This window comes from Channa argus, chromosome 12, assembly GCF_033026475.1.
Source record: "Channa argus isolate prfri chromosome 12, Channa argus male v1.0, whole genome shotgun sequence".
In the NCBI taxonomy this organism is placed as follows: Eukaryota; Metazoa; Chordata; class Actinopteri; order Anabantiformes; family Channidae; genus Channa; species Channa argus.
The window spans coordinates 4250093-4264878 of NC_090208.1; the positions used below are offsets into that span (position 1 = coordinate 4250093).

The 14786-nt window shown below is 40.6% G+C and overlaps 1 protein-coding gene across 15 annotated transcripts in view; it reads left to right on the top strand.

Moving 5' to 3' along the window:
* The window catches only part of LOC137137822 (uncharacterized), a 106899-nt gene that overhangs the window by 45834 nt on the left and 46279 nt on the right, over positions 1–14786 (top strand). For 12 of the 15 annotated variants that reach the window (XM_067524519.1, XM_067524522.1, XM_067524520.1 and 9 more), the window contains exon 1: positions 12842–13061. The exons of 1 other annotated variant lie outside the window; for it this stretch is intronic. The gene's annotated coding sequence lies outside the window, so the exon portion shown is untranslated. Of the gene's footprint in view, positions 1–12840; positions 13062–14786 lie in introns of those variants that run through there. 2 more of the 15 variants (XM_067524541.1, XM_067524542.1) reach the window with 2 other exon arrangements.

Sequence of the window (14786 nt, forward strand, 5' to 3'; positions counted from 1 at the left end):
GGTGGTTTGGAGGTGCTTCCAGATGACTGGACCACTACAGCTAATGTGATCAGGTAGGAGGGTACTCGGTGTGTCATCTGGAAAGAGGAAAGTGGACAAGGAGACTTGGTGGTGGAACGAGGAAGTTCAGGAGTGTATACAGAGAAAGAGGTTAGCTAAGAAGAAGTGGGACACAGAGAGGACTGAAGAGAGTAGACAGGAGTACAGGGAGATACAGCGTAAGGTGAAGGTAGAGGTGGCAAAGGTCAAACAAAGAGCATATGAGGACTTGTATGTTAGGTTGGACACTAAAGAGGGAGAGGTGGATTTGTACAGGTTGGCCAGACAAAGAGATAGAGATGGGAGGATGCTGAGGACTGGATGAGAAGTGTACTGGTGCCGATTTTTAAGAACAAGGGAGATGTTGTTCGCCTTGGAGACAGTGGCACTGAAGAAAAGACACGAGGCAGAGCTGGAGGTAGCAGAGCTTAAGAGTTATTGGGGCCTTATCGATAATTCTAGCACTGCTGTACATGAAGATCTATCTGTAATTTTTGGGGGGAGGATCTGGTGAATTCTTTCTCTAATAGCTACAATTTTATTCATAAAAAAGGTCATGAAGTCGTTGCTGCTCAAAGTTAAGGGAATAGTAGGCTCAACAGAACTATGGCTCTTAGTCAGCCTGGCTACAGTGCTGAACAGAAACCGGGGGTTGTTCTTGTTTTCTTCTATTAATGATGAATAATATGCTGTTCTGGCATCACAGAGCTTTTTTGTACATTTTTAAACTATTTTTCCAGGCTAAATGAGATTCTTCTAAATTTCTGAAACATCACTTCCTTTCTAACTTTTGTGTTGCCTGTTTTAAGTTGCGTGTTTGTGAACTATACCATGGAGATCACCTCTTCTGGTTTACTGCCTTCTTTTTCAGAGGGGCAACACTATCGAGTATTGTATGTAGTGAGGCTGCAGAATTGTCAACAAGATAATCAACTTGTGCAGGAGTAACATTAATATGTATAGTCTGTTATTGTAAATTAATGTTATTAAAAAATGGTCAGACAGAAGAGAGTTGTGAGGAAATATTGTTAAATTATCAGCTTCAATTTCATACGTAAGAACAAGGTCTAAGGTTTGACTAAAATAGTGAGTGGGTTTATTTACATTTTAAATCTAATAATGAATTAAACGCAGTTACTGTCAGCATCTACATGAATGTTAAAGTCACTCACTATAATAACTTTATCTGTACTAAGCACTATATTCTATCAAAAACTCTGAATAAGGGACTGGAGGACGGTACACGATAACAAATAATAGTGCTGTTACTGGTGTTACATTTATACTTTATTAAATTGTTTTTTTAGGCTAAACATGATTCTTCTAAATTAGAATTAGTGGAATGTCACTTCCTTTCTAACTTTTGTGATGCCTGTGTGACACCCACCAATGGTTGGTCACGATTGTTGATTAGGATTATGTGTTTTTCTGTATTTTGGTGCAGAGAGGCTAAATTTCTGAACATTTACCATGGTTTTAAGTTTCAAACTTTTCATTGTAATTGTCAAGTTACGCCACTAGGTGGAGTATTCACCAAAATGAGCGCTAGTTGAATGTAGCCTTCAGGCCTCTGCTTCTCAGACAGAAACAGCCTGATTGAACGGACACAACTAACGTCTCCCGTCTCTACTTTTTCCTGTCTGAAACAGGGTATATAACCTGTCTACAGGTCTCTGTTGTTTGGGGCCTGTAACATAATTTTGGAGGCACCGCTGGCATCGGCATCTGGTGAGAGCTGGTGCTGATCCTTAACTCTACAGACCCAAGGCAGACATCACAGAACCAGCATGGTAAAGCTGCATGTGCGCAACTGAGGTAACCCGAGGACTAAGGGCTAGAGAGAAACCCCAGTTGGAGGAGGACAGCACAGCCTGCTGGAAATTGCTAAACTGAGATATCACTTATCAGGGGAAACATCATGGATGACAGCGGAAGAAAATAGTTAATATGGAAGATAAAGAAAAGCCTTCATGCCTTAACAACAGAGGAACTCTTTCAAATTTTTGAGAATATCACACTAGTAGAGGACCTGGATCCTTCAAGTGTAATACCGGGTGATGAGGAGAGTTGCCTTGACTACATATGTACTTACTTGAACTGTCAGGCATTGCTCGACTTAGAGGATCAGGGGTTTTCCCATCTGCTATCCATGAGAGATGCCATTACTGATCTTATGTCTAGTCGTGCTGTTAAATGCACTCAATCTATATTGTCAGGTAGTGAAAATGAGACTATGACACTGGCATCCCCACCTACTAGATTGTCAGAGCAGAGCAGTGTAAAGAATAATACCGATGACACGTATCCTGTGCATTCTGATGACCCACAAGTAGTCGAGTACCAACAGCTAATGACTAATTTTGAGGCTCTAGGTAGAAGATTGGCTGAGTTTAAGACAGCGTCACCGGTCCAAATAAAGCCCATCTTAACAGCTACACAACCACAACCCTCGACAGCAGTTAGACATCACAGTCCAGCCCCATTAGACCACATCGAACGTAGGCCTGATAGTATGGTCTCCTTAAGGGATTTATCCTTCCTCCAGCGTAGAGAGTTTAAAGTCCATGGGGGCCAGGTTGGGGACAGTACATCCGACATCAGCTACCATGGGCTGTGTAAACAGATTGATGAGGGACACAAAGCAAAGCACACAGACAGTGAAATCATCCAAGGGGTGCTTCGCATCATCAAACCAGGACAGTTTAAAGACATGCTCATCAACAAAGATGACCTAACCCTCACAGAGCTCAAAAGTTTCCTAAGGTCACACTTGAGTGAAAAGAGCAGCAGTGAGCTTTTCCAGGAGCTAATGAGCACTAAGCAACATGAGCATGAGAGCCCCCAACAGTTCCTATACAGGATGATAGGACTAAAACAGAAAGTTATGTTTGCTTCTAAACAAGATAACATGGACATTGAGTATGAACCGCGCACAGTGCAAAATGTGTTCCTGCGCACCATCCATCAGGGCCTTCTCCCAAAATACGCAGATGTTCGTACTGAACTCAAACCCCTTCTCTCAGACTATGGTGTGACAGATGAAGCACTAATACGGCAGGTGAATAAAGTATCCAGTGAGGAGAGCGAAAGGCAGCGCAGACTCGGTGCAACCTCTCGTCAAAAGGTAACTCATGCTCATAGTGCTCAACTTACTATTGAAAGAGACATTGAAAGTACATCAGATGGTAAAGTAAGGAGTAAAAATAAAGTCATAGAGGAACTGAATGCCAAAATTGATGCTCTGACTAAAGTGGTTGAAGCCCTCGCAGCTAATAGGGTCCAAGAACCATCTTACCAGTGTATTCATACTAAACAAAGCAAGCCCAAGTTAACACCAAGGAAGTATGGCTGTCCGAGATGTATTGAAGGAGGCATGAGTTCATGCAGTCATTGCTTCATATGTGGAGAGGCAGGTCATAGGGCAGTTGGATGTTTCAGAAGAGTACAGGGACAGAGCTCCAGTCACTTACTTGCTGAAGCACATACACCAAGTAGCAGCGGGCAGCCAAACACCACAAAATCAGAGCTTTGTCAGAAGGAAACTGCCAATGTGAAGACAAGCTATGTGCCATCCTTGCTCACAGAACATGAGACTGAAGCCCGTGAGACTGTAGCTCAGCTAGTTGGGAGGAAATGTCGAATCAAATGCTACATTCACAACTATGCAGTAGATTGTTTATTAGACACTGGAGCACAAGTTAGCCTCCTCGACCGCCAGTGGATAAAGACCTACCTCCCTGACCACCAGCTACGGCCACTAGCTGAACTCATAGGAAAAAAAGACTTGCGTGTGCTGGCTGTGAATGGACAGCCACTACCTTATGATGGTTGGATAGGAGTGGTTGTGAGTCTTCCAGACAACAGTGACCCAGATCTGTCAATACAAGTGCCCTTCCTGGTGAGCAGTGTTCCTCTGGATGCCCCTCTGATCGGTTTTAATGTAATTGAGCAGCTAGTATTAGGACCAAAGGGCGATACAGACCTCATCCCTGCTCTGGTGAAACTCATACGTGGTGCAATGAATCTTCACTGCGACCAAGCCACTGCACTTGTCAACTTAATCCAGACGAAACTCAGCAATGATAAGGGTACATGTCATGGCAAGCTGAGACTGGGGCAGTATGATGTAGTTATCCCAGCTGGTCAAGTTAGAAATGTTAAGTGTAAAGTACCCTCCACATTTGACACGTCAAATTCACTTGTGCTCTTTGAACCTCATGAGGACAATCCACAGCTACAACAGTTGGATGTTGGGGATAGTCTAATTGAAATCACTCAGGCGAAAGTCCCTTACGTCACAGTTCCCATTAGCAATCGTACAAAGCACAGTATAACCCTGAACAGCAGGACTGTCTTGGGGAGCATTGAACCAGTAGCGAAAGTAATTGAGACTAAAGAACTGAACTTGTTTGAGTCACATACACCCCAGGGAACCAGCAGTGAGGAGTCCTCTGCCGCACAGCAGGATGCAGGAAGTAGTGGGACATCAACATGGGACCCACCAGTGGATGTCAGTCACTTAAGTGATGACCAGCAGAAAATTGTCAAGAAAATGCTGCGAGAGGAATCAGCCGCATTTGCACGGGACGACAATGACATGGGGTGTATCCCAAGTTTAGAGATGTCCATCACACTGAAAGATAACACGCCTATTCAGAAAGCTTACACTTCCATTCCAAAACCCCTTTACAAGGAAGTCAAGGAGTACATCGAGGATCTTTTGGCAAAGGGGTGGATTGTAAAGTCCAAATCTCCGTACTCAGCACCTGTTGTCTGTGTACGTAAGAAGGATGGAACACTCAGACTCTGCGTCGATTATCGCCTTCTCAATCAACACACAGTACCAGACCGGCATCCATTGCCAAGAATCCAGGACCTTACAGACACCCTGGGTGGGTACAGTTGGTTTTCCATTTTAGATCAAGGAAAGGCTTATCACCAGGGCTTTATTTCTGAGGGTTCACGCCACTTAACTGCATTCATAACCCCCTGGGGCCTGTACGAGTGGGTGCGAATCCCTTTTGGGCTAACAAATGCTCCTGCTGCATTCCAACGCAGTATGGAAGAAATGCTTGCCCCCCTGCGAGATGAGTGCTGCATTCCATACTTGGATGACATCTTATGTTATGCTCGCACGTTTGAAGACCATGTTGAAGGACTGAGGAAAGTCCTTAGAGCCCTAAAGAGTCATGGAGTCAAACTCAGGGCCACAAAGTGCGACTTGTTCAAACGGGAGGTGAGATATGTTGGTCGCTTGGTCTTGGCTGAAAAAGTGCGTATTGATCCCAAAGATTTGGAGGCAGTGTACGCCCTGAAGGATAAAACGCCAAACACTGTGGGAGACGTGCGAAGAATTGCTGGTTTTTGGGCTACTACCGCTCATATATCCAAGATTTTTCCAGACTGGCCCAACCAATCTATGAGCTTCTGCAACCAAAGGTGAATCCTGAGGTGCAGACGTGAGGGAGACGTGGTGTACAGAAAGTCAGAGGTGCACAGTTACCATCTAGAACTCCAGTTACATGGACAATGAGACACCAAGAGGCACTGTGTAAGTTAATTGATATGCTGGCGAATCCACCTGTTCTTGCCTATCCAGACTTTGAACTGCCATTTGTGCTTCACACAGACGCGTCCGACAAAGGGCTTGGAGCAGTCCTTTATCAAAATCAGAACGGCAAACTCAGGGTGGTTGGATATGGCTCCAGGACCCTCACACCAGCCGAGAAAAATTATCGGCTCCACTCGGGCAAGTTGGAATTTCTTGCTCTAAAGTGGGCTGTCTGCGAGAAATTCAGGGATTATTTGTTTTATGCCCCATATTTCACTATCTATACAGACAATAATCCCTTGACGTATGTCATGAGTACAGCCAAATTGAATGCAGTCGGTTTCAGATGGGTGGGGGAACTGTCTGATTTCAGATTTGACGACCTGGAAAAGTGAATGTTTATGCAGACACTCTTTCTAGATGTCCTCTTGACATCAACAAATATATGAAAGAGTGTACGGAGCAACTGGTTGGGGAAGCTACAGGGTTGGTTCACAAGTTGATGTACATAGGTTTAGAAAGTGGGTTGAGTAGTACTTAAAGTTCTGAATTTAGTTTATATTGAGTGAATGAGATATAAATGAAAATGTCAGGAGCCATTTTATTTTTGTTGGGGAGTGTGTGACACCCACCAATGGTTGGTCACAATTGTTGATTAGGATTATGTGTTTTTTTTTGTATTTTGGTGCAGAGAGGCTAAATTTCTGAACATTTACCATGGTTTTAGGTTTCAAGCTTTTCATTGTAATTGTCAAGTTACGCCACTAGGTGGAGTATTCATCAAAATGAGCGCTAGTTGAACGTAGCCTTCAGGCCTCTGCATCTCAGACAGAAACAGCCTGATTGAACGGACACAACTAACGTCTCCCGTCTCTACTTTTTCCTGTCTGAAACAGGTTAGTAGCATGTGTATTTTAATCACAACATACTCCATAGGATGTCTAACTACGGTTAGGTTTGAGGAGATAAACACACATTTGAGCAGCGTTTAAAGCCTAAAATTAGTTGTTTGTCGAAGTAAAGTTTTGCGTTTCTGTTTCTGTGTGGACTAAAGACTCCTGGACATTTGTTAGAAATATAATTCATGTGTAATTATGTTGTATGTGAGACTGAGAGTGAGGAATATGGGTTGTATAACGAATTTTTCCTGTTCTGTATTGTTTTCAGCACAGAGTTCCAGTGGGATATTTTGTATACTATGTTGTTGAAATGTTTGCAAATGTGTAAAACATAAAAATTGATCAATAGGCTGAATTTAACTAGTAACAGGATTACTGAGGTAGTGTATAGTGAGAGCTAGTATAGCAGACACAAAGTAAGTATTGTTAATGCAATCTATAGTGGTGAATTAATACTATTAATGTTAAACAGTACTGCACTGTATTTCCAGACTCTGCTTGTAAGTTACAGTATATTAACCTGTGAGATGGAAATCACAATGTATGTTAATGGAAACATGTTGAATTGAGTTGTTGTGAAATAGAGAAAAATGTTTATAAAAGCAAAACAGAAGAGTCAAATGAGAATAAAATATGCTTGTTTAATAAAGACAGAAACAGCCTGATTGAACAGACACAACTAACGTCTCCCGTCTCTACTTTTTCCTGTCTGAAACAGGGTATATAACCTGTCTACAGGTCACTGTTGTTTGGGGCCTGTAACACCTGCTTCTTTAGCTGCACATTTGTAAATTGTCTACATTTGAAACTTTTCCAGCAGATTGTTAAGGAACATATCACTTCTCTTGTCCAGGCTTGGAAATCCTCCCAAAAAGCTTCAGAGTACATGGAATAAAAAAATAAGTGATCTGTAGTTTCAGTGTCTTTATCCTAACAACCCATCATTCCCCTCCCTAGCTGTGCAGTGCTGGTCCAAGCCTGATAGAAATATGGGAGGGTTGTGTCAGGATGGCATCTGGAGTAAAAACTGTGCCAAATCAACATGTGGACAATGATCCACTGTGGCGACACTGAACTCACGGGATAAAGCTGAAAGGACAAAAATAAATAAGTAAAAAGTCTCATTATCACAAAAGCTATATGGTCAAAGTTAAATCTGTCTTAGCAGTTCATTGGTGGGATAAATATTGGATTTTTAAGTGGATTTCTGTAAGTCTTTGGACTTACAGCATAAGTAATATAAGTAGTTCTCGGTTTTTTACTTTTGGATCTGCAAACAGTTGTATTATAGAGTTTCTATTGGATCTGATTGGGAATATGTTATTGTTATTTGAGCGACCTTCAAATAAGTATTTTTTTCCATTAATTTGAGGCAGTAATAGATTTGGAATGCCAAGCTGTTTGTCCATTGCTTGGACTAACCGTTTTACTGGATCAGGCTTTTATTACCCTATTTAATTCGGTGCGGGTGCAAGTTACATCATATTTGGAGCAGAAGTTTTCTTAGGTTGATCAACATCTGTGATGGTTCAGTAAATGGCATATTGACCACACATTTGTATTCATCCAGTGTTGTAGGTGCAGAGACTTACATTTACATAACACATATCTGTTGTTCCAAAGAGGTGTTTGATGTGGTGTAAAATGATGTGTGTCCATGAGACTTGTTTGTGGAAGGAGAACAGGTTGACTGGCAGATTTTCCTCCATGCTGCACCCAAAGGGGCCATGGAGGAGCCACAAAAGATGCACCTGACGGCTTGGACGGCCTTTTCATGATGACGATGTAAATATGACAAATGTAAGATAAGATCAACCTGTATTGACCCCACAGTGGGGAAATTCACTCATTAGTGTTGGTCTAGCAAATAAAACCCCAATAAAATACATTTACATTTCTGGTTGTAAAATAACAAAATGTGGAAATTTCAAGGGGTATAAATACTTTTGCAAGGCACTGTGTACCCCTACATAGTTTAGCTGCAGTAACGTCCCCATGTGGCTATAAATTGTATTTACTTTTGTTCTGACTCTAATACTGTGGAACATGATTTTATTGAAGTTTTGGTTCTTCTGAGAACCTTCTGATTGTGTATTTAGGAAGGACAATGTAGAGCATGTACGACTGAAATACAGGAAACATTTTACACCACTACTATTTGATGCTGGTCATAATTCAGCAGTAGATAATCTACAAGTAGTAGTTTATATTTTTAGCTGTACAGTTCCTGCTCTGGACTCAGATCAATTGTCTACAACATGACTGTTTGTGTAAACTGATTCATCAGCTGCTCAAAGTTTTACTTTTAGATTTAGAATCACTCCACTGCAACAAACTGCACAACTGCTCTTCTCCTTGTGTTTGTGCCATTTGTTGTGGCAAAACCTGTAAGACAAGTTAAGAGGCAAAAGGCATCTCACAAGTGATATTTATGGTGAGTTTAATCAGCAAAAAGAGAAACTCAGCAGAACAGTTCTTTACTTAGAGTGGGACAATCAGATTGAAGGCTTTACAGGTTGTTCGACCTTTTAACCACTCAGCTCACTGCCGAGTTCATACAAATGGACAAAGGAGTGAACCTTACATACAGGTGAATACACACTGGTTAGGAATCCAATTAACAAACTAGGTCTGCTAGAAATTAAATAGAGCAGTAAAAGGTGAACAGTGTTGCAGTTTTAAATTTTTTCTCATGATAATTTAAGTGAAACTGTGTTGTGATTGAGCAGCTTTAGCTGGATGTTACACTGCAGCTTGAAGAGAAGCAGGAAGTGTCCTATTACAGGGAACAGACAGAGCAGCAGCCTCCATCTTTACTCAGCAGTCAGAGCACAGAGACACATCAGCAGAAATTTGTATTTCTCCTCTCATATCAGTGATGTAACAGCTGTACCTGCTCATTACTTTAGTCTCCTCCTGTTAATGTTCTGTACACATTTAGACCAAAGAGCAACTTTACAATCCAGCCTGTGATTTACAGTGTGATTTAATTTTATGAAACAGAAATCAGTCAAACGCTCACTGGTTCCTGCTGCTGCTTAGACGTCATCATAGTGGAGGAAAACAGGCCTCTCTTCAGGGATTCAATCAGCCCATTTCCAGGAAGTCAGACAGGTTCACACTTTGGTCTTTGAACCAGCAGGTGTCAGCAAAGAGACCCTCAGCAGGCAGTAGGATGACAGAGCATAACTGCAGTAGTGGTAGTACTGCTACTAGTAACTCTGCAGGATCCATTTGTCACCTTCATTACTCTCCTCCACTCGCTCACTGTGAAACATGCACAAAGTTTCCTTTGGATCCTGGACTGAAATACAGGTCTATAGTGTTTCTCTTTGAGAGCAGAGAGTCTGCAGATCAAATATTTATTTATACAAAAGCCTCGATGATCCTGCAGTTCAGCTCCAAGTCTGTAGAACTGTTCAAATGAACAAAGAAAAGTGGTGGAGAAAGTTTACTTCTGTTTGATTTGAAGCAGCAGCTGCAGAACCAGTTTTCCCAAAATATATTATGTAATGTTGGTCTGTGTGTGTGAATATAATTGTTAGGTATTTAATAAAAGAATACATTTGAACCGATCCTCTCTTCGCTGTGAGGACCCCCCTTCCTCCCCAGCTCTTCTTCAGTCAATCTGACACGGACTCACAGACGAGAGAAACCTGCTTACCCAAGTCTTTTTTACTAACACAGCAGTTTTTCTGAGTCTTGCTGAGACTCAGCTCAGCTACAGTAACTCACTGCCCCACTACCATTGGAATCTCTGTGTGATGACTCAGTCAGATTATCAACTACATTACAATGAAATTGCATAGTGTTCACTTGATATATACACTATATTACTTTTTTATACAGAAACAAATTTATTTCAGGTTTTACACCATAATTTGATCTGTTTGAATTAAAGACAATTCATGCTTTGCATGTCGGCCTGTTTTGTTACCTGTGTTGAGTTGAATCTGTTAACAGAAGCTAAAACCTCTGTGGTCGCCTAGTTTTCAGTTTCAGTTTGGATGTAAAAACTTGAGCTGAATGTGGACTGTACACGTTAATGATCAATATTCTAAATATATTATTATTAATGTTTCTGCATCCATGTACACTCTGAACATAAACACCACCTCCAAAAATGTGGGAAGTGTTTTACAGTTTGGTTAAGAACTGCATTAGGCTTCTTCAGGATTAGAAAGTTCAACTTTCACATTTACTTTTTACAAATTGACATGTTCCTACTGTGGAGAACTGCAGCATTTGTAGCAGTAACCTTTCTTACAATACTTGGAGTAAAATAACTGCTATTTTATTTTGCAGAGACTGAAACAGTTGCTGTCTACTTAGCAGTGATGACAGAAGACATCAGGTTTGGACAAACAGTCACCACAGACATCAAATCAACACGGAGACGTTCATCAGGTCTTTGCCATAGTTGTTGTTAGTCATTAATTTATTAGCAGTATTTTACTGTTGAGCTGCTTGATGTGAAGCGAGTTTTAACTACTTTTTAGTGCAGTAGTTACCAACCTGTGTGTGTTTGTTCAGAGTTTCCAGTGGAACCAGAGGTCGTCTACTCTTCACTGAAGCCGACCTTCAAACCATCACACCAGTCTAACCAGTGATGACAACCTGCTGACTGTCACTGGTCCTCAGAGCTTCTCTCACCACATCATATTCTGTTCTAAAAAATGTTATTGATAGTTTTGTACAGTGCAGTTGTTGCTGCAGCAGTGAGTCTGTTTCTCTGCAGCCTCAAGAAACTTTAGTCTCACTTGTTGTTTGTGTCGTGTGGTTCTGTGGGTTTCACTAAGCTGTGAGATGGAAAGTTTGATTTGTTCTGGTTTGGTTGTGGCTGATTGACAACGTGTAGAGAACAAATGTACCAAAACCACTACTGCAGACTAAAAACAGCACAGACATCAGTCAGTGGTGGGAAACTGCACAGAAAAAGCTGCAAAATGTTTATATGTGTGTGAAGAGTTTGATTATTTAATCAGTGACATGTTAAAAATATTCAGGCTGTAAAAGTTCATCTGTCTCAGTGAAGATGCTGTTTAAAGCTCACACTTGTTTTAAGTTAAGTTGTCATTTTAAATGCAGGTTGAATGATGACTTTGCTCTCTAGCCAAGTTTTTTGTGGTTTCATGTGTGTGATATGTGAATCTGATGAAGTGGCAGCTCTCAGGCTGTGGCTGGTTGTCACTGAGCTGCAGAACTGTTGACTAAAACGTGATGAAGAGAAATATCTTTTAAATTTACAATTTATTATTATGCTTTAATAATATCATTACATTGTTTTCATGTTGTTTTTTAATATATTTTACCTATTTAGTGCAGCACAAATGTGAGTAACAAGGCAGAATCAAAGTGAGTAAAATGTTAAATAATTTCTTTAAAAAACGTTCCATACATGCTGTAATTACTATCAACTCAATCAGAGAAACCCAAAGCTAAAGCCACTAACATATTATTATTGTGATAATATTATAAGGATATTTGTTACACTCAGCTGTAATGGTTTTCTACATTGTTGTTGCTGAGAATAAACACAATTAGAATTTCTACCAACTCCTGTTCTGCCTGGCTGATCATCTATATCCCTGGACGTGGCCTGACTCTTCATTCTGTAAGTCACTCTGGTCCTTTGGATTTGGATTTTGGAACATTGAGAACATTAGTCCAGATCTTTCTTCCTGGACACACCCACTCTTCTCCCACCTTTATTGACTCTGGGGCAGATGCAGAATTCATAGACAAAGCAGTAGCACTAAAACCTGGACTTCACTAAAACCCCTACAGATTCATGCCCTGGACGGACACGTCTCTAATTCCAGTTCCATCCCTACGTCTTCTTTTGTCAACAGCTCACCACAGCAGAGAGACATTAGGATGTAGGAGACAGAGTTTCTCTCTGCCAAAAAATGGCCGAAATCATGATTCAACATGTTTTCCACCTCCACGGCCTCCTCTGTCACATATTCTCTGACCGAGGTCCTCAAATCACGGCAAAGCTCTGGTGTGAACTATGTAAGCTGTTGGACATCAGCCTGTCCTCCGGCTTCCACCCACAGTCTAATGGCCAAATTGAAGGGATGAACCATGATCTGGAAACTGGACACCACCTACTCTGCTCCTGGGACCCTCTTCTTGGCCCAAGAATGTCGTCAACTCTGCCAAACTGTCAACTGTCAGCCACGAGCTGCTATTGTTGCCATTCCATCAGAGATACCACCTGTCTTGGAGGAGAGGTCACCAGACGTTACTGCTGTCCATCCATAGCTACAAGAAATGGGCCAAAAACCACCGTTCGCAGACACACAGCTATCAAGTTGGACTAAAGGGTTTGGCTCATTTTTTCTGACTTTCCACTACATTTAAAATGCAAGATATTGGCCCCTCACTCAGTGGGTCCTTTCCCCATTTTCAAGGTTTTCTCTGCCAGTGACATTGCAGCTCCCACTCAGGATCCATCCGACCTTCCACGTCACCCGTCTTAATCGTGTCGCACAGAGCAGCCTTTTCCTTACTCCAGTTTTGCCTGTCTGATCATCTGTCTGCTCAGACGTGGCCTAACTCCCCGTTCTGTAAGTCACTCTAGTCTTTTGGATATAGAGTTTGGAAATTGGAACTAACATTGGATTGAGAATATTAGAACTATTAATAGATTGAGACTTATTGGATTTTGGAAATTAGATTTTGGACCTTGTTGCATTCAGTTTTTGGATTGACTCACCTGCCTTTTTTCTCTGCACTCACAAAATCTCAATCAAGGATTCTGCACAAATCTAATAAAGATTCGATCACATTTCATGATCAATTTTTGCAGAGCATCAGGAAAATGCAAAAAAATGCCATCACTTTTCTTGCCTAAAATGCTGCATTATCATTATCTTCAAACTAATTTGGTGGTTACATGGTTAAGGTCATTTTCCACAGTCTAGGCTTTTATAAGAGTTATTTCTTAAGAAGAAAGTGAACAATGTGATCTGTGGAAAACTGTAAAACAAGACATTTTCATATCATTTTCATTTGTGATCATTTGTGTGAACCTATTTTTATATGAGAGGAGATGTTTCTTTTTTAAATTGAATTTGTCCTGTGTCAAAATACAACTGTCCTTAGACTGGGACAACTACAGTAATAGTACAACAATTAGTATTTTCATTATTTGACTTACTATCAGTAACAGATTCAGTCCATTTTCATATGTGTGGTGGGACAGAGACCAGTACTAAGATTGGTGCAGATAAAACTGCTTTTTGTCCAATAAAATTGTAGGACCTTACTTCATCATAATTAAATAAATAATTATAAAAATGTTTAAAGATAGATTAGTTTATGTAAATGTGAGGAGCTGCTGCAGGAGTTGTATCATGATTCTGGTCTGTGATTGTGTTTCTCTCTATTGTAGCCTGTAATATTAAATACACACATTTACACTGAAAGAGCTTCTAGATTTTTAAGATTCTTACATGTTCATTTGGATCTTTAAGACACATTGGCAGAAACAACAGTTGTCTGTCTGTTATGTTTCTCTTTTGCCACCTAATATCTGTCCTACTATCTGACAGGCTCAAATCACGTAGAACCAATAGGTATAAAAATGTTTGTACACAGAAAGCAAAGCCACATGAATGAATTCAGCATTAAGGAAACCAAAACCAAAGGATGCAAACAAATATTACCACATGGGGCCCCCTAGTGGTCCAGAGGCCCCTAAGCAACTACTTAGTAAACATAGAATTTAAAAAAATAGAAGAAATTAATCAGTTTTTCAATTAATATTAAATACTAACAATATACTCAAAATGATTTCAACAAAAACAAATGTAAACAAACTACTTGCCAGATGTGGCTGATCAAATAACAATATACACTAACACTAAACCACAGATAACACTACCTGACCATCAACAGGCTAAAAATACAACACTGCATGTGTTCTCTAATCAACTTGAGGTCTAAAGCAAACTAAGAGCCAGCACACAGCCCACCCTCGATGTCACAGTCCAAAATAATCCCTAATTTAACAGGGGGCATAAACGGGTAAGGAAGGGCATCCGCCGTAAAACTGTGCCAAATCAGCATGGAGACAATGATCCACTCTGGTGACCCTGAACTCACACGATGAGCTGGAAGGACAAAAAAATATATAAATATAAATTTATAAATAAAAATATACATTTATATATATATATATATATATATATATATATATATATATATATATATATAACTTGGTGACTTCTGGTGTCTTTGTGACTGTATCATTTCCTTGTGTTTGGAACCATTTACATGAGGGTGGGGCT